This window comes from Lactuca virosa, chromosome 3 (assembly GCF_052849685.1).
Source record: "Lactuca virosa cultivar CGN04683 chromosome 3, Lactuca_virosa_CGN04683_v6, whole genome shotgun sequence".
Classification (NCBI taxonomy): domain Eukaryota; kingdom Viridiplantae; phylum Streptophyta; class Magnoliopsida; order Asterales; family Asteraceae; genus Lactuca; species Lactuca virosa.
Genome location: NC_136428.1, coordinates 367,741,776 through 367,762,073, shown reverse-complemented (window position 1 = coordinate 367,762,073; position 20,298 = coordinate 367,741,776).

Genomic DNA, 20,298 nt, shown 5'->3' with positions numbered 1-20,298 from the left:
TTAATCAAGCATAAGTCAGAAACCTTTGAAAAGTTCAAAGAGTTCAAACAAGAAGTAGAGAATCAATTAGGCAGGAAGATAAAGATGTGGTGAGTATCTTAGTACCGAGTTGCACGACTACCTCAAGGAATGTGCAATTGTTTCACAATTAACACGTCCTAGGCCACCACGAATTAATGTTGTCGCTGAGAGGCAGAATCGAACCTTGTTGGCCATGGTTCGTTCATTGATGAGTCGAGCTTCACTTCCAATCTCATTTTAGGGATATGCCTTAGAGACTGCCGCCTACATTCTTAATCTTGTCCAAACAAAGAAGGTTGCCAAAACCCCTCACGAGATGTGGACAGGTAAGGTTCCCTCGTTGGCACATATCAAGGTTTGGGGTTGTGAAGGTTTCGTTAGATGAGAGACTCATGATAATCTTGAACATTGAAGTGAGAGATGTATTTTCATCGGCTACCCAAAATATCCTTTGGATACTTGTTCTACAGACCTAGTGAAAACGTTGTCTTCGTAGCATAAATGGGAGTCTTTCGCGAGAGAGAGCTCATATGCAAATAGGATAGTGGGAGTACAATTGATCTTGAAGAAATTCAAGATTCAAATGATGAAGGTACCTCTAGCAGTAGCACTCAACCTGAGGAAGAAATTCCTGTTGAGCCAGTTGACGAGTCATTGCCTCTTAGGCGTTCTAGTAGAGTTAGCGTTTCGGTTGTGTCGTATGTTCTCCATATAACTGAAGAAGGGTTTCTGACACTGTAGCACATCAATTTTTGGTCAATTTGCACATTTAGTCACTAAAGTTTTTTTTGTGCTCAATTGATCCATAATGTTAGTAAATACCGGCTAGTTAAAGGAATGGGAGAAAATTTTACCGGTTTAAGGGTCATCGCTGATGTGTATTGGCTTATGTGGACAAGCATTTGACCATGCCATCTTTAACGTGGAAACCTTCCTTAATTGAACCTTATATTGAACCATCGGCGGTACTTTGTTACCCCAAATTCGGCCAGTGCCTCCCTCCCGATACTCTACACTCAATCGATATAACCAGAACAATGTCTGCCTCTTCCAGTCGATCGATCAACCTCCTGCGTGTCGGAAACCTTCGTGATGATGACCCCTGTCCACCTTGCGATTGTCAAGACGCATTAAGCGTGGAAAGGACTGCCTGGATCGACGATAATGTAGCTCGCAGGTTTTGGAACCGCAAAAACTCTTTGGTGAGTATTCCTTTTGTTTACTTACACCGTATTTGTTATTTTGAGCTGGGAATGTACACATTTTCATTAATTGCAACCCTAACCCTAACTCTGGTTTTCCCTTTTAATCAGTTAGCTGAAGGTCCAAAATGCAAGTTCTTTATGTGGAAAGACAAAGAAATGGAGGAGGGTTGCTACAAAGAACAACTTCACAAGATGAGGTTTGAGCTGAAAAGGAAAGAAGAGTTTAGTGAAGTTTCGAACGTTCAAAAGAAGTTGGTTAAGTTGCAGCAAGCTATGGAAGCAGATAAGCAAGTGTTTGAGACACAGTTGATGGAGTTGATGAAGCAAAACATAATGTTGAAGTGTGGGATCTTTATTATGGTAATTGTAGTCATTTCCATGTGGTTGAAATGGCCTTGAAAAGTGCAGCTGATCAAATAGGTGTTTATGGTTGATGGTATATAATTCCAACTAGTTTTTTGTAAAGTGTATGGGTGGATGTTAAAAGTTGTTTGCTTTTTTGGGAAGTGTATGGGTACATGGTCATGGTTAGATCCTAGTTGTAATGTATAGTCAGGTTTTTGGTTGAATGCTTGTTTGGGAAGTGTATGGGTACATGGTCATGGGATGTTAGATGTAATGGAATGTAGATGTAATGGGATGGCAGTACATGGGAACAATTGTAATGACTTTGTGTAGATTTAATGAATGATATGAAAGATCCTAGTTGTGATATACCTTGCTAAAATTTTATAATATGCATGTGCTCCTTTTAAAAATTAAAGTGTGGGTACCACATTGTCGGCCATAAGGAACTCACTTGGTCCACTTAAAAGTGCATTGTGTTTAGAGTTCTGTGCAGGGGTATATATGGAAAAGTAAGGGTTAGTAAGGGTATATGGACTACTGACCACACGTGGTATATAATGACATAATCAATGACAATTTTAAATTATTAATATATGCAAATATATTCCCTTGCCATGCAGTTTAACCAGACAAGTCCTTGTCATGCATGCAACTTCAAATAAACAAAACAAAAAGCTCAAAATAACAACCATCTTATTTAACACAAAATACACATCACATACACCAACATAGTTTCATACAAACTAACATAGTTAATAGCAGTTTCATAAAAACAGAAACAATACACCAAAACACATCATTTAACACTACATACCATGTTCATATCACATAAACCAACACTTAAAGTTATTCTAGAGTAACAGGTTTAGCTTCTGAATTCCCAGGTGCATCTGCACCACCAACTTTCTTGCCCAGTTTCAACTTGATAATCCTTTCAGATTTCTTCCTCCTGATTTTCTTCAACAGGGTTGCAACTGGTGTTTCTCTAGCCTCATGTTCTTGCACATGAACCTGACTAGGTTTTCCATTTGCTGATGTATCAAACTCCAAAGGAGTGAGTTCCACCTCATCATAGTCTTGTTGCACATGCACCTCATTGACTGCTTGTCCACCATCATTTACTGCTCCTCCATCATCATTTACTTCTTGATCACCCTCATGCACTTCATCACCTTAATTCATTGCATTAGCTTGATTACCTTCATCATCCTCATTGAGTGCTTCAGTTACACCCTTATTGACCAATATGAAACATTATTAGAAATTTAAAAAGAAATTGTAAAGATTAACCATTTAAATACTTATTTACCTGTTTTGTTTTTCTTCTAGATTTGATTTTAGGAGGCCTTGTCAAAGTACAAGCTCTTTTGTTGTGTCCTTTAATCTTACAAAGGCTACATTTTTGTTTCTTCCCAGCCTTGGATACATTCACCTGCTCCTTACCTTTGTTTTGTGTTTGGGTAGTTCTCTTTGATTTTTTACTTGACTAGTTTGGGTTTTCTGTTGCATCCCTTTTCCTTTTAGTTGCAGGTCTCCCAGGCATAGTTCTACGAACAGGAGGTAAAGGTGGGGTGTAATCAGTTGCAGGCCACAAATTACTTCCATTCATAAGTGCTAACCTAAACTTGTATGCCTTCATGTAAGTATTGCTACTAAACATTTTGTCCACATATGACTCCACATCCCTATTCATAAAACTAATAGCTGCAACAGAATGGACACAACCGATTCCATTAAGCTGCCAAAGCCTGCATGAGCAAGTTCTTTCTTCAAGATCCACCTCTTAAGCATCTGTAGTTCCTCTTACTTCAAATTGATTTAGTCCACTAGGTAAATCTTGGTAATGCCTTAGACCCTTCTTAATCTCATTCACTATTTTCTCTAATTGTTGGACAAATTTGGTTTCCCCATCCTAGACACTTGCACTTCTTGTTGAACACCCTCTCCATCATATACATCCTCAACTCCTCTAGCATGGTGATAATTGGCTTCTTCCTAGCATCAACAATCATAACATTAAAACTTTATGACATTCCATTCTCGACAGCATCACAACATCTTCCTGGTTGGAAGTAGGCCCTTGACCATGTTTTGGGGTCTTTTTCCATCAGATACTGATAAGAACTTGGGTCTAGCACTTCAAGCTCTTTCATGGAAACCTTAAAATCTACCTTTGTTGTTGTTTTACATGCCTTCCAGAATATGCTTTCATATTGGGCACCACTATACCTTTTCCTAAGGTTTTGGCTAATATGCTTGGCACACTGCCTGTGCTCTACATATGGAAGGAGTTCTTTCACAGTCTCAATCAAACCCTGTTAACAAATTCCAAATATAGTGAATAAGGATGCAAATAGATAGGGAAATTAATTACAAACAATTAAATTACCTTGTGTTGATCCGATATTACACTGTATCCATAGCCTAAGTTAAGTCCCAAGTCATCAATGAGTAAATCCAAAAACCACCTCCAATTTTCCTTATTCTCCACACATACTACTGCCCATGCAATTCGATAAATCCCATTGTTTAGATCCCTTCAAACAACACATAATAACTGCCCTTTGTAGTTCCCTTTAAGGAAACAACCATCTAAACCTATTATCTTCATGCATCCCTCCTTCCACCCCTTCTTCAATGCATCAAATCAAACATAGAATTTAGTAAAGTAGTTCTTCCCATCTGGCATATGATTTACATCAAGCTTCATAGTGCTACCTGGATTTGATCTCCCAATCTCTTCTGCATACGACCATAACTTTGCATAATGTTCAACTAGGGTACCATCTATTAGTTGGAGTGCATATTTCTTAGCTCTCCTGCATTGACCAACACTAACATGAATACCAAACTTCTATGACATAACTGTTCTTAGCTTTGTAACACTCATCTTTTGTCTAAGTAAGAACTCTCTTGTATAATGACTCCCTATCCAAGCATAAGTGACCATGGACCCTAACTTGTAGTTCCTTGCACATTTGTGGACTGGCTTTAAAGACTTAAGTTGGAAGCTTGATTCATCACTCATCCAAGATGCCCACAACCTGAATGTGCACTCACCCTTGCAACACATAGCCAACAATCTTTTCCTATCCTTTTTCTCAAATCAAAGTTGGTACCCATTCGCAACAACATAGTTGCATAACATTGATTTTAATTGAGATGGATCTTTGAACCTCATACCAAGTATTGGGAACTGCTTTTTCCATGGAATTAACTCTTTAAAAATGGAATGTTGTTGAGTTACATTGGCATCCTCTTCATTCCCATCATCATCATCATCATCATCTATGTTGTTATCATTTCCCTCCTCTTCTTCGCCACATAATCTATTTAGAAGTTCATCGCCCTTTGTCCTATTCATAGTGACTATGACCTCACTAAAGTCCACATCCACATCTGTTAGGTTATCAATTTCTTCCTCATTCTTACCACCATCAATGCATGAATCATCTCCATCCTCCTCTTCTATTTCAGAACCAAACCAATCTTCTATTCCTTGACCATCATGGTCCACATACATACAATACAAATTTTACCATCTGTCCCATAGTCTTCATCATTAGCGATACCAGTTATCCCATATATTAAGGGCTTACCTGGTTCACAATAGTATAACTTCTTTATACTTTCTTGCATGAACCGTTCAAGAAAGGTGATACATTCACCGTATGTCATTCCAGAAAAATCGGGATCATTGAAAGTGAAGTTGATACCATGGATATACGAGATAGGATTTATAAGAAAAACACCTTTGAAGTTCAGCTCCACTATAGGGTGGAGTCCATCAGGGTTTGGCCTCAATCTAGACATTGTGGGTTGGTTGACTGCTCACTGACTTCGATCGGAGAAAACGACTTCGAACCCTAGGTTTAGTGCTTCGTAATCACTATAAGATGAGAAAAAGGAAGAGCAAAGAAGGAGTGTTCTGGCTAAATAAATGTGTTTATTTTGACTTCTAAATCCTACATGGATAAAATAAATGACATATATAATGTAAACTTATTCCACATAAGCAATACCACCGGTTGTTCCGTTTACCGAGTTCATAAGGGATAATTAGCCGGTATTTACTAACATTAAGGATCAATTGAGCACAAAAAAAACTTTAGTGACTAAATGTGCAAATTGACCAAACATTGATGTGCTACAGTGTCAAAAACCCAACTGTAGAAGGTGATACATTTATCAATGATAACACACTGGTAAATTTGGAAGAAATTGCAAATTACAAGGAAGCAATGGCGGGCCCTGAGTCTACCAAGTGCAAAGAGGCAATGGACAGCGAGATCAAGTCCATGTATGACAACCAAGTTTGAAATTTGGTTGACAATGTACCAGTTCGTACGACAGTTGGGTGCAAATGGATCTTCAAGAAGAAGACTGACATGGATGCAAAGGTAGACACTTTCAAGGCTCTACTGGTTACGAAGGGATTTACTCAAACCCCAGGGGTTGACTATGATGATACATTCTCACCAGTGGCTTAGATTAAATATATTGGGGTTATCCTAGCCATAGATGCCTTTCATGATTATGAAATTTGGTAGATGGATGTCAAAACGGCTTTCCTTAATGGAAAATTAGCTGAGGATGCATACATGAGTCAGCTAGAGGGTTTTGTGGATGCTAAGTACCCCACTAAAGTGTGTAAGCTTGAGAAATCAATCAATGGATTGAAACAAGCTTCTTGCAGATGGAATCTTTGCTTTGACAAGAGAGTTAAAGAGTTTGACTTCTCTAGAAGTGAAGATGAATCTTGTGTGTATATAAAGGCTAGTGGGAGTATAGTCATGTAACATCCCGTTTAAAGTAGAGTAATTAAATAATAAACCCGGAACCGCTAGGTAATTATTATTATTATTATTTTATATTATTATATTAGCTCAAATTAAATAATAATTAGCGGGGTGTTGGTTTCGGGAAACCAAATGACAAGAATTGAGTCTTCGGGGGTTAAAGTGTAAGTTCGAGACTTATTTTGTAAGGATTTCTGAAGAAGGGGGTTGTTTGGTAAATGTTGGGCTTAGATTGAAAAGATATTGTAAAAGGAGGGGCTGTTGGGTAAATTGCGGATTTAATTTGAAAGGAGTTTTTGGAGTCAGGGTAGAAATGGTAACATCTGGATTAAATTTGAAAGAATAGAAGATGGAGGGACTGATCTTGTTATTATGTAAATATGTCTTTGAGGGGCGGGGTATTTAAAAATTACCCACCTAGTAACCCTAACCCTTGACGCTCAAACCTCAGCCGCCACTTCTCTAACCTCCGCCTCATCTTCAATCGCTGCTACCTCCTTCCATGGACGCCGATGAAGCTGCTGCCATGCTGTTCAAGACGGAGCTGTTGTCGGGAACTCGAGAATGTGCCTCTCCGCCTCTGCTTTTGCTCACGAGTGCCCGCTGCCCTTTAGCTTTCGCCACTATCCTCTCCCACTGTTGCCAACAGAGTTTGCTGCCGCTGCTCTACTGCCGGCGTGAGTCAGCCGAGAAGACCGGAGGTGCGAGGGGAAGGGGTTGCTTACGATGCCTTCTTTTCGACCGTGGAAGCTCTCGTCCGCGGGACATTTTTCCGTCATCGTAGAAAGACCACCACTGTCGGGAACATAACGACTCTGGAGGTCCACCGAATGTTGGAGATGGAGCAAAGAGTCAAGGAGTGGGCCGTGAACCATTGGGGTTGCTGCTGTCGTGCGTCGAACTCGTGAAGATGTGGTTGCCGATTGCCGCCGTTTCGTGCCACATCGCCGCCCTACGCCACCTTGGGTGGCTAAATTCCTTTCATGATTTGAAGACGTGTGGGTGTGTGTTTTTCTGTTTTCGTGTGTGGCTAGTTGACCGGATTTCACAAGAGGGCCACCACCACCACCACCGTGAGGTGGTGGCTAGCACCTCCAACCGCTGCCGCCGCCACAACGCGGTTGTGTGTGTAGCTTAGTTTGTGTTTGTGCGTGTTTGGATATGGTGTTGTAATATTGTAATTAATCAGAATAGTAAGAAAACTCTAAACCACCACCGTAAGGCGGTGGCTGCCGCCTTCTGCCGCCACCGGCCGCCGCGTTAGGTGGCGGTGTGCCTAGCTTGCGTATTGACTCATTTGGGATGCTTGGACAGAATTGGGTCCGATGAAACCCTAGTTGGCCCAAAGAGACTCTAGTAGGCCCACTGATACCCTAATGGGCCCAATAAGGCCCAAAGTGACCAAAAAGCCCAACCAATGGATTAATGGGATAATATTGGGTTGGAAAACCCTAATTAGGGTTTGGAAAACCCTAATGGCATAAAACCCAATTTGTGGGAATTGATCGGGACACACATAGGAATTATTTAATAAACATAAAATATTAATTAATGATCGATTGCAAATTAACCTAAGCAATATTGGACTTAATGGATTAAGTCCTTTGTGGATTAAGTGCTTAATGGGTTAAGTATGAACACTTAACCCTAATCATCATTTCATGTGAAAACCCTAATTTCACATGGGCCTTGAGTTGGGCCTTCCTATTGGGCTTTGGTGATTAGACTATGGATGGGCTATCAAAGAACAAGTTAATGGACCAAAATAATTAGATGAGCTTTAGGATAAGGCCCGTGTTAGGACTGGGGCCAAATTTGAAATATTGGGCCATAGATGGGCCATAATTAAGCCTTTATGATTATCTGACTTTGGACCATGGGAATTAGATTGGAATAATTGGATGGGCCTTAAGGAAAGACCATGTAGAGGTCTGGGCCCAATTGGAAAAATTGGGCCATATGTTGGGCTCTGGCCTATGATTTGACTTTTGGGTTTTTGTAGTGTGAGTTGGACTTTGGGCTTGGAACGCAATTATTAATTGGGTATTGTTTGATGTTGACAGTTCGGGAATCTATCAACCAGCAGCGGGACCTTTACCCGCGGGACTTCAGCAGTGCCAGGTGAGTTATCCTCACTATACTAAGGGGTCTAAGGCACCAAGGCCGGCCCATTGGATATGATATCCTAGTAGTTTGTATTATGTTGAGTATGAGTTAGTTATGCATGCTAGTTTGATATGCTAGAGGGTAGGTCTGTAGGACTACCTGTGATATTGTCTGTTTATCTGTATGTGTACTTATCTGTTATATGTCGGCATATTATGTTGGATGGGTTGAGGTGATACTGCTCCGTGCGGTAATCAACAAACCCGAGAGCATTCCAGATACGAGCTGAGGTCCAGGTGGGGCATGCCAGACTCGTACTGTGGGCTCGGGAGCATTCCAGATACGAGCTGAGGGAGACTCGTACTATGGGCTCGATGGCAATCCAGATGTGGGTTGTAGGCCCGGAAGGTAATCCAGACTCACACTGTGGGCACAGGGGTAATCCAATCTGTAAAGCTGTGGACCCAGTACATGCTGTTATTTGTATATGTGTTATTTGTAGTGTGTCGGTATTTTGGGGGAACTCACTAAGCTTTCGGGCTTACAGTTTCAGTTTATTGTTTCAAGTACATCAGGGAATCGTGGCAAGCCAAAGGCATGATCGTACAACTCCTCACTTTTTATGTCTATGTTTCTGGGATACTCTGATATAGAACTGTTTTGAAAACAAGTTGGTAATAACTGTTGGTTCCTAAATGTTTTAAAAAGTTTAAATTTGGCCTGATTTTTTTATGGGTGTTACAAGTTGGTATCAGAGCTTTGGTTTGAGTGAATTGGAGGAACATTCATGTGAATCCAGTCTCAAATCAAAGAAAAGATTTTCAAAACGATTTTCAAATGGATTCCAAAATAATAATGGAGGATGCAAGTGTACGATCAGCCGGAGCCAGTAAGTAGACCCCAAAATACCATACGGTTATTTGATATTATGATTTGTTAGAACAACATGCTAGTACTAGGCTAGGGATCTTCAGGAATTGCATGATAGAATTGCCTGATTACATGATGCTTGCTAGCCTAGGGTTTTCCTTATATGAGATTGACATCATTACTGTAGTTGCTTAGTGTATGCATCATGGTTATACATAATTAAGATCTTATAGCCTGAGAATGTTTGGTTTGGCCTTATGTTCTCTTCTTGTTTGATTGGGGGCTTAGGGTAGGATCAGATATTCGAAAGTCTATAGGGTCCAGCGTTATGTATGACTAGCATACACTAGTGATGCAGGGTTGGTGGACGTTTCATGGATGGGTGGGTTGTGAGAGGCCGGGAGGCCAGTTATGAGATATTTAGCATTCCTCTAGGGGTGAGGATTGAGAGCTCGCTATGTTTATGTATATTGTTAGGGTGTTGTGGTGATACTTGAGACAAATATGGGTAGGTGTGGAAGGTAGTATGGGTCGGTACTACTGAAAGCACATGACCCATACGCGTAGCAAGGAAGTCACAACCCCTAGGGTTGGGTTGGGCGTTGGTTCCCTGTCATTATGTGGGTTATTAGAGATCTTTCTGGTATATGACCAGAATGGTGGTTACGAGACATCTTGAGACGGATCCGAGTCAGGATCGGGAGCTGGCAGCCAGGATAGGGCAGTATTGTCAGAGGATCGTGTCAGTGAGATCATCCGGGAGGAGGTGATCGAGATTGTCCGGGGACAATTTCCGGAGATGTTGGGTCTATCGAGACCGGCATGGTTGAGTATTTCGACAAGCGCTATGCAGCCATTGCCGAGACGGCTGCCGCGGCAGCTACAACAATTGTAGCAGTAGCAGGGGAAGGAACTGGTCAAGCTTCCAGTACCGGGACATGTTACTGGGACATATTCTGATGAGTAGAGGGTTGCAGTTACTTGGCATCAGGGAGATGTTCTGTATTCATTACATTCCGCAGGTTGAGCGAATGAGGCTGACCTATGAGTTTCTGGATCTGAGGCCTCTGGGGTTTTATTCGAGATCGGGATTCGAGTCGTAGGTACTCCGGAAGGGAGTGATGATTATGATCAGCTAGATTTTTGTAGTTGGAAGCAGAATGGATAATAGATGGATTGGAATGTCGTTTTCTAGTGCAATGATTATGCCCTTCCACCTTTTCGAGCTCAAAGTAGTGAGGAGGCTTGTGACCTAGGATCAGGTTGTATTCCAGTTTGGGGTCAGTTAGTCGCAGGAGTTGGCGACAGTATCTCAATGTTGGTGAGCCCAGGTGGGTCAATGTGGCATGAGTATCTTAAGAGGCGTACGCGATTTCCGTTTTGATCCGTAGGAGCTAAGATCCGATTCTCCTTGGGTCTCTTGTAGCGGACAGTAAGGATGGGTTGTGCGATCTATTGCACTTTCAGGATTTGAGACTATGTCTTGGGAGTTGTTGTAGCCCGGTTTAGGGGAGAGGTTGCTTCAGCTACTGCAGTTCAGATGACTACGATTGAGCTAGTGAGTGAGTCAGGGTGCGAGACCCTGAATGATATCATTTCTAGAGCCCGAGAGCAAAAGATTTGTTTGGAGCACTTTGGGAAGATGGGTATTATGTGGGAGGCCTGCGGACAGGGCCCCACAGGATGCGTATTCAGCATTGTCAGGATTCAGCGGTTGTAATGATCGTTATTGATTGGCAGATGGAAGCGCCAAGGGAAATAGCTTGTTGTTGACGTATTAGTTGGAACATCTATCTTTTGGTCTTTAAGATTTGAGTGTGGGATCATTAAAGAATCAGGGACTGGGGGTTAAGTTATGTTTCGATTTCACAACAGTGGGTGGTGATTAGTGTTCTAAGTGGGGGAGGATTGGGAATTCTCAGGTTGAGCGTCAACCATTGAAGGTTTTGTTTGTTGCTGAGCAGATTATGGTTTCCAGAGTGGTCGGACAGGCATTAATCGGTGAACCTCACAAGGAGTGGGAATTTTCCAAGGAATTCAAGAGACAATAGTTGAGAAGCTAGGAACGCGTCATTAATTCCCTTATGCAGTGTGCTTATGTTCCCTAAGTCATTGGAGTATGTTTCCCCTCGAAGATGGAATAGAAATTTGATTCGTATCAAATTCGGATTTTGGTAACCTTCGGGATAATCGTGGAAGTCTTCTCGGACTAGTTCAGTATTAGTAGAATCGGATCAGTCTCGATCGAGTATGGTCTTGTGGCGAGTAAATATGGAGATAGGAATTCCAAATTTTATGCATGGTAGTGATTCTCCTGTGTATTTGTGGGTATTCAAGGTGCAATAGGTTTGGTTCGGCTTACGTGCTTGATCAGGTCTAGGTTATAGTCTGCAATTGGACCTAGAGTTCAACTATCATCCTATTCTAGGGTCATGTGCGGCCATGGCTTTGTAGGATCTTGCTTGGATAGCAACTTATTCTATAAATTAATCATGCAGGGTGGGGTTTCAGCATCATGACGCTGGTTGGTGTTGTGAAGGACGTTGATTAGGCCTTTTCTTTTGGACAAGGTTGATAGTTTATCAGAAGCATTTTCAGTCATAGGCTGTGGGCCTAGTGATCTTAGTAGTTCATCACTTCTATTGGAGCACTTGCGGAATGTACACATTGTTGAGGTTCGGGCGAGCTGTAATCGGCTGCGAGGAATCAGAAGATTTGTGCGAAATACAAGGGTAGGTACTCGAACCTCAAGTTATGAGTTTAGACCTGAGTTTTGTATATAGTGGTATTCTGATCGAGGGTATTCCATCCCGAGGATGACCGGACCCTATGATTGATTAGACATGGCGTGTTTGGTATGCCAACCTGAGGGTTGATTGGGGCAAACATGTGCAGGATACGAGGGTATTCCATCCTGAGGATGACTGGACCCGTCGTAGACATGCATGGTATTCCAGCCCGAGGCTGATTGGGCCAGTTACGAGTGTTTGTGCTTATGAGTCGGTTATTATATGTATTTGGTTCAGGAATTAAAAGAGACATTGTATTGTTGATCCTAAAAAGTTTCATCTCCCAGTTTACATCTCGTTGTTCATTATATCCCTGGGAGTTGGTTATCAAACGGGCTTCTCTTAAAGGAGTACCAAATCTCTTGTCAAGAAGAGAATTATAGGTACCAATGTGGGATTTGTGATTCTATTTTCGGGTGGGAACCCCAAGATATCAGAAGTTGAGTAGCCAGTTAGGAGTTGAGTGCAACAAAGTTGACAATGATTAAGAGTGGGCGGTCTGTCGAGGAGGCAGACCGACTCGAGATTACAGATTCGGATTGAGTAAATGTGATTATATTGCATGGGATTCGTTTATTTTCAGGTTTTAGAACCCTGCGAGGGTTGATTACGGTTGCCTTGGAAAGGCTGGGGTTATGCTCGTAGTTGTGGTCGTGTTGCTCAAGCTGACCGGCATGTAAGGGATGATGAGAAACGATTTCGAGGACAAAATCAAATTTAAGTGGGGGAGAGTTGTAACATCTCACTTAAAGTAGAGTAATTAAATAATAAACCCGGAACCGAGAGGTAATTATTATTATTATTATTTTATATTATTATATTAGCTCAAATTAAATAATAATTAGCGGGGTGTTGGTTTCGGGAAACCAAATGACAAGAATTGAGTCTTCAAGGTTTAAAGTGTAAGTTCGAGACATATTTTGTAAGGATTTCTAAAGACGGGTGTTGTTTGGTAAATGTTGGGCTTAGATTGAAAGAAATTGTAAAAGGAGGGGCTGTTGGGTAAATTGCGGATTTAATTTGAAAGGAGTTTTTGGAGTCAGGGTAGAAATGGTAACATTTGGATTAAATTTGAAAGAAAAGAAGATGGAGGGACTGATCTTGTTATTATGGAAATATGTCTTTGAGGGGCGGGGTGTAACAACCCGATATTTCAGGTCAATGTACTGATTTAAAGTCAAATATTGTAACCTCTTTTTGAGATAATAAAAATAACGTCAAAAATGAAATGTTCAATAATCTCAATTAAGTGTACTAAGTGGTAGATATCGTGACAAGCTTTTCCGAAATATAAAGAACACAAAAATCCGAGTTATAACGAAGAAGTTATGACCAATCGAAGATCCGGAACAAAACCGGTAAAACACTGTTAAGCATAAAACGCGAAATTTCAACAAAACACTTTTTAGCCTTAGGTATCTAATTGAAAGTCGTAGATATCATTATACCGTAAATAAACATAAAAAGAACGTCTAAATCTGACTTCGTATGAGGAAGTTATGATTTTTCTAAGTTTCGGATATAGCAGTAGACAGCTAAAAACTCGAAATTGAGATTGAGCAACTTTTAGCCGATGTAACCTAAACGAGAATCGAAGATCTCGACAATAGTGATACAACGGTAAAAGGACAGACGAAAACGGACGTCAGATGAAGAAGTTATGGATTTTTAACGGACTTTTCCAGTCCCGGCTTGTTAAAAATATAATATTAAAAATAAATTCAAAATTAGCCGATGATGTCCAAACGAGAGTTGTAGAGTATATTCTCACCTTCGCGTGCATATAAAGAACGTCGAAAACGGAGCTCGTACGCAAAAGTTACGGAATTTCAAAGATCTGGGCACACATCTCGAGGCTGGTCCGAAGGAAACGCCCTGCGTTCCCTAAGGAACGCCCCACATTCGCAGATCATAACCGAGTCCCATCGCCATCCAATCCGAGGTTCGTAAGCAGTGACGCACTAGGCTCCGGAACGCGTTGTGTACGAGGGAACGCCCCGTGTTCGGGAACGCCCCGCGTACCTCGCAGGAATGCCCCGTGTTCGACGCCTCTTCCAGCCCTATAAAAATGATGCGAAGGCTCCGGGTTTTGGTTGCAAATTCTCAACTTTCTCTCCCAAATTCCATACTTCTACCCTCTCGAGACTATCCCGACATCCCAGTTTCATATTTAAGCTCTTACGGAAGTTCGAAGCCCTGAGATTTTCGAGAAATCGACTTCTTTCCGGTCGAAGTGCTGCCCGAGCAAAGTATCGTTGTCATCAAATCGTCACTTCTACCAAGTGAGTTCATACCCCTATCACTACACTTTTAAATACTTTTAAATGCTTTTAAACACTTTTAATGGGGGGGGGATACAAGTAAACACGCAGTTAAACTCGTGTGAAAACATCAATCTTTTGTTATACTTGTCATACTATTGTTATAACTATCATATGAAGTTGTTAACATGCAAAACATCACACATCACAACTTTACCCTCATGGGATACAATATGTTTTATAAATAGAAATATGTTTTATTTATATGTTTGCATACTACATCATACCAAGGGTAACCTTTTCTACTATAACATTACGTTTATACAAAGAAAATACATATCGTTATTATGCCTTTATCAATATTGTAGAAAGGGTAGTCATTTTGGACATAAACATATACATTTCAAAATATGTGACTTAATTGAGAATATGTGAGTCATTCGTCTTCATCGTACCTATCAAGGTATACAATAAAGCCCTGTTTTATAACCAGAGTCTCCGCCGGAGAACGTGATAAGTGTGTATAGATCTGTACGGGACTGATGATTCTGCGCCCTAACTGTTAGCTACAGTCCACGGGGTGACAAATATCATAACGCTTCGAGACCTGAAGAACGTCGCTACAGGCAAATCCATCATAGTACGGTTATGAAAACTCACAGGATAGACAATTATTATGGTATTATGTTTTTGCGAGAAAAGTAATATTACAGTTATTTTTACGTGAAAATACAAACTTCTTATAGTTTCGTTTACTAGTACAACTATACATCATTATTTTAAGTATGACATATTTACTTACAAGTTACAGTCTTGGACATTTAAGACTGCTCCTCACTTTTAGGAATTTATATAGGTTTTTCCTGGTTCGATACACTCATTTCATACAAACAATGATTCATAACTCTTTTTATAAGAAAATATCGGATTTACTGGAAAACAAACGTAAACTTTCGAATGGCATACATTTACACAAATATCTACTTATGAACTCACCAACTTAATGGTTGACACTTTTTTCTTTGAAATAACTTGTATTGTCAGGGAATTGCTAAACACCAGGTTAGCAAGTACTTTTGGGGACTAATGCTCTGGCGTTAGTAACATCTTTTGGAGCATCATATTGTATTTGACTTTTGAAACATGTAATACAACAATCATGTAAACTCTTCAAATATATATTATGGTGGTGTGTACTTTCTTTACTATTCAATTGTTGTGATACTGTACATGACATCCTCTGCTCCCGAATGTTTCCGCCGTTCAGGTTTAGGGGTGTGACAGATTGGTATCAGAGCATTGTTTATAGTGAACTAAGTATATCAAAACCATTTATTTTTTTTATACAACTATAAACACAACTGGGCGAAAACACTCTGATTTAGAGACATACTTTTAAAAATATTGTTTTATTAAAAGTATACATGCATACATTACATAACAATAACAGTATCATAAGGAAAACAATATGGAAGTATTATAGATGAGTTGTGCTCTACAAGTATGCCTTGGAATATGTAATCGGGACTGGGATAAATATAGCTGATCAACTATATTTATCCGAGAGCCGACTAACATACGTCAGGGAATATTTGCAGTGGATGACAAGTCTAAAACTTACCAAACATACAATTTTTAGAATCAAACATAACATTTAGAATACTACAGGAGTATTTTGTAAATGCAATAGTTTAACATGGATGTTCAAATTTATATGCTTTAGTGTTAGACAATTCTGATATCCCTGTTCTCGTACAGACACAATGGCCGGATTCCACCTGCCAGGGGACCCTTACTACCCAAACCAAGGTAACGGAGGCTGGGTGGAAGATGATCCAGAAGAGGATCCCGAGGAAATTGTGGATGAAAAGGAAGAAGAAGAGGAACCCATGGTAGAAGAAGAAGAGTCAGAGGGGACCGATACAGAGCCCGAAATGTACAATCTCCCACCAGCCGTTCGACGTCCTGCAATCAGGAGAGGTTTTCAAGGACCTACCCCTATGTGGGAAAACCTCATTCACCAATGGAGCCGACAACAAGGAGTGCGCCCTCCATACGGGATGTGTCGAGACTTCTACGACGTTAGCAATGGAGGTTCAGCTGATAGGGCACTCCCTGTCATCGTGGATAAAATAGCTAACTAAATCGACCAGTCAAGGATCTCGATGACCCGGATTCGAGAAGTCAATGCAACGGCACAAAGCAACACTTCCGATATATGTCGCCTAAACGAACTACATGATGAGACCCGAATCCACACCGGGACACTCCAGGGTCAAATGGATGCAGCCCTCGCTGAGATAAGGGAAATGAGGGAGCTACAAGTCATCCTTGAAGGGCGACTAATGGGAGCCAAACACTCGGAAGCGGAGTCTAGCTCTAAGTGCAGTACGCGTCGCAAGTAGTGCTTGCACAACTTCAAATTTTGTTATAGACTAGGACCACGGCTAAATGTCTTACTTTTATTAACTTTCGATACTGTAGACCTGTGGATAAGGTCAAATTTTCCCAACATTACGATGTATTCACGCTATATATATCTATTAAAGTATTTGCTTTGTGTGTTAATTCCTTGGATATCACTCAAATTCATAAGTTTATATGTTATTACATAAACTACTACTATGAATCAAACTCAAATAACTGTTAAGTCGAATCTTAATACATAAAGAACCTAAAATAGTTAAACTTTTTAACACTCAACTTTCAATCATCAAAGACTTATTGTCTTTCATTGTTAATTCTTTGGCAGCAAGATGCCACCTCGCAGATCTGGCAGACACGTCAACAATGTGAAACCAACGCCACCGCCACCACCTCCACAATATGATCCCGTCATGGTATAGGCTGCTATCATTGCAGCAGTAGCAGCTGCTCTTACTCAAATAAACTCTAACGGCGCTGGCGGAGCTGGAAGCAGTACCAACCACTTGAATCGTGGCACTGGCCATGGTCATACCAGGAAATGCACATACAAAGAATTTTCAAATGCGAAGCCAAAGACTTTCAATGGGGTAGGAGGAGTCATTGCACTTATGCAATGGTTCGAGAAGACCGAAACGGTCTTCGAGATTTGTGCATGCCCCGAAACAAGCAAAGTCAAGTTCGCTACTTGCACTTTCTTTGATCGAGCCCTCACCTAGTGGAAGGGTCATGTGAAAGCCCTATCTCTCCCAGTTGCTAATTCCATGAGTTGGGAAGATCTCAAAATCTTGATGCTGTAAGAATACTGCCCGAGGGGCGAAATCCAAAAGTTAGAGCAGGAGTTATGGAACCTAAGGATGACTGGATCGGACCTAGCCACCTACACGACCAGGTTTAGTGATTTGTCAGCCTTGTGCCCAGGTATGGTAAACCCGGAACTAAAGAAGGTGGAGAGGTACATTTGGAGATTGTCACCCCAGATCCAAGGGCATGTCCTGGCTTCTAACCCAATCCCGTTTGACAGCGCGAAGCGCTTGGCTCAACGATTGATTGATCATGGTGTTAAACAGGGTACTATTACCACTGTTTCTGAGCCACTGAAGGAGGTAGAGGACCGAAGAAACCCCCGGAACAAGAGAAAGGGGCAGGCCACACAAGATAAACTCAAGAGGAAACAACTAGTGACAGCTCACGCTGTTACTGTCCCTACCACCCCCACACCAACAAAGCCGTACATCGGCAACCTGCCGAAGTGCAATAAGTGCAACTTTCATCACCACGGACCCTGCCGAGAAATGCATTGCACTAAGTGCAACATGAAGGGACACACTGTCCGCTTCTGCAAGGAACCAGCCCAACCGGCCGCTCCAGCCGCAAATGTCGGAGTTGGCCGTACTTGTTACGAGTGTGGAGCAACGGGGCACTTCCGTAGGGACTGTCCAAAAGAAATCAACAGGAATGCTGGTGGAGGGGGCAGAGTATTCGCAATGGGCCAAGAGGAAGCCATTGCCGATCCCACGGTGGTTACGGGTACGTTTCTCCTTGATAACTCTTACGCATGCATTGTATTTGACAGTGGAGCGGAGAGGAGTTTCGTAAGCCATAATTTTAAAAATCTACTCAAACAAACACCCCAGTCATTAAGCGAAACATTCATAGTAGAAATGGCTAACGGAAAGACAGAAGGCGCTAAATAAATATACTTAAACTGTACCCTCGCACTAAACAACAATTCTTTTCCAATCAACCTCATGCTGGTTTCAATAAAAAGTTTTGATGTTATCATAGGCATCGATTGGCTGAGTGCTCATCGTGCATACATTTTATGTTACGAAAAGGCCGTTCGCCTTAATCTGCCAAATGGCGAAACCCTCGTTATTTATGGCGATAAACCTAGTACACATCTTCGTATCATCTCTTGCGTCAAAGCTAAAAAATATTTACGCAAGGAATGCCACGCGTTCTTGGCACACGTCGTAGATGTGAATCGAGGAGTAGAAGACATCAAGAGCGTGCCTGACGTCTGTGATTTTCCCGATGTCTTCCCCGAAGATCTTCTAGGAGTACCTCCTTCAAGACAAGTCGAATTTAGAATCGACTTAGTTCCTGGAGCCACCCATGTAGCCAAAGCACCGTATCGTTTAGCCCCAGCAGAGATGCAAGAATTATCCAGTCAACTTAACGAACTGCTCAGCAAAAGATTCATCAGACCAAGCTTCTCACCTTGGGGAGCCCCAGTGCTGTTGGCAAAGAAGAAATACGGATCGTTCAGAATGTGCATCGACTATCGAGAACTAAACAAACTCACCATTAAGAACCGGTATCCCTGCCACGAATAGACGATCTGTTCGATCAACTCCAAGGGGCAAATTACTTTTCAAAGATCGATCTAAGATCGGGATATCACCAACTGCGAGTCCTGGAAAGTGATATTCCTAAGACGGCTTTCTGAACAAGATACAATCACTACGAATTTGTAGTGATGCCGTTCGGGCTAACCAATGCACCCACCGTGTTCATGGACTTAATGAATCGGGTATGTCGTTCGTTCTTGGACAAATTTGTGATCGTATTCATAGACGACATACTCATTTATTCAAGGAGTAAAGAAGAACATGGTCAGCACCTGAGACAAGTCTTGGACACACTTCGAGCAGAGAAACTTTACCCAAAGTTCTCGAAGTGCGAGTTTTGGATTAGGAAAGTGGACTTCCTAGGTCACGTGGTCAGCGAAGAGGGAATCCACGTTGACCCTTCCAAAATCAAGGCAGTCAAAAATTGGTCAGCACCGAAGACGCCGACCGAAATTCGCCAATTTCTAGGCCTTGCTGGCTATTACCGCAGATTCATACAAAACTTCTCCAGCATTGCAAAACCCCTTACCACCCTAACTCAAAAGGGGGTAGCCTTCAACTGGGGAGAAAAGCAAGATGCTGCATTTCAAACCCTAAAGCAAGCCTTGTGCAATGCACCCATTTTGTCTCTTCCAGGGGGGACAAACGACTTCGTAGTATATTGCGATGCATCCAAGCAAGGGCTGGGTTGTGTGCTAATGCAGCGAGGAAAAGTTATTGCTTACGCCTCGCGACAGCTAAAAACACATGAAGTCAACTACACCACTCATGACCTAGAGCTTGGAGTAGTAGTGTTCGCTCTGAAGATTTGGAGGCACTATCTATATGGAACAAAGTGCACCATCTTCACGGACCACAAGAGCCTTCAACATATATTCGACCAGAAGGAGCTAAATATGAGGCAACGACGTTGGGTCGAACTACTCAACGAATACGAATGTGAAATTCGTTATCATCCGGGTAAAGCCAATGTAGTGGCGGATGCCCTAAGTCGAAAGGAGTACTCGGGTCGAAGAGTGAAAGCACTAACCATGACAATCCATTAACGCCTGTCAACGCAAATCAAGGAAGCCCAACTAGAAGCCTTGAAACCAGGAAATGTGACACGTGAAGCACTTAGA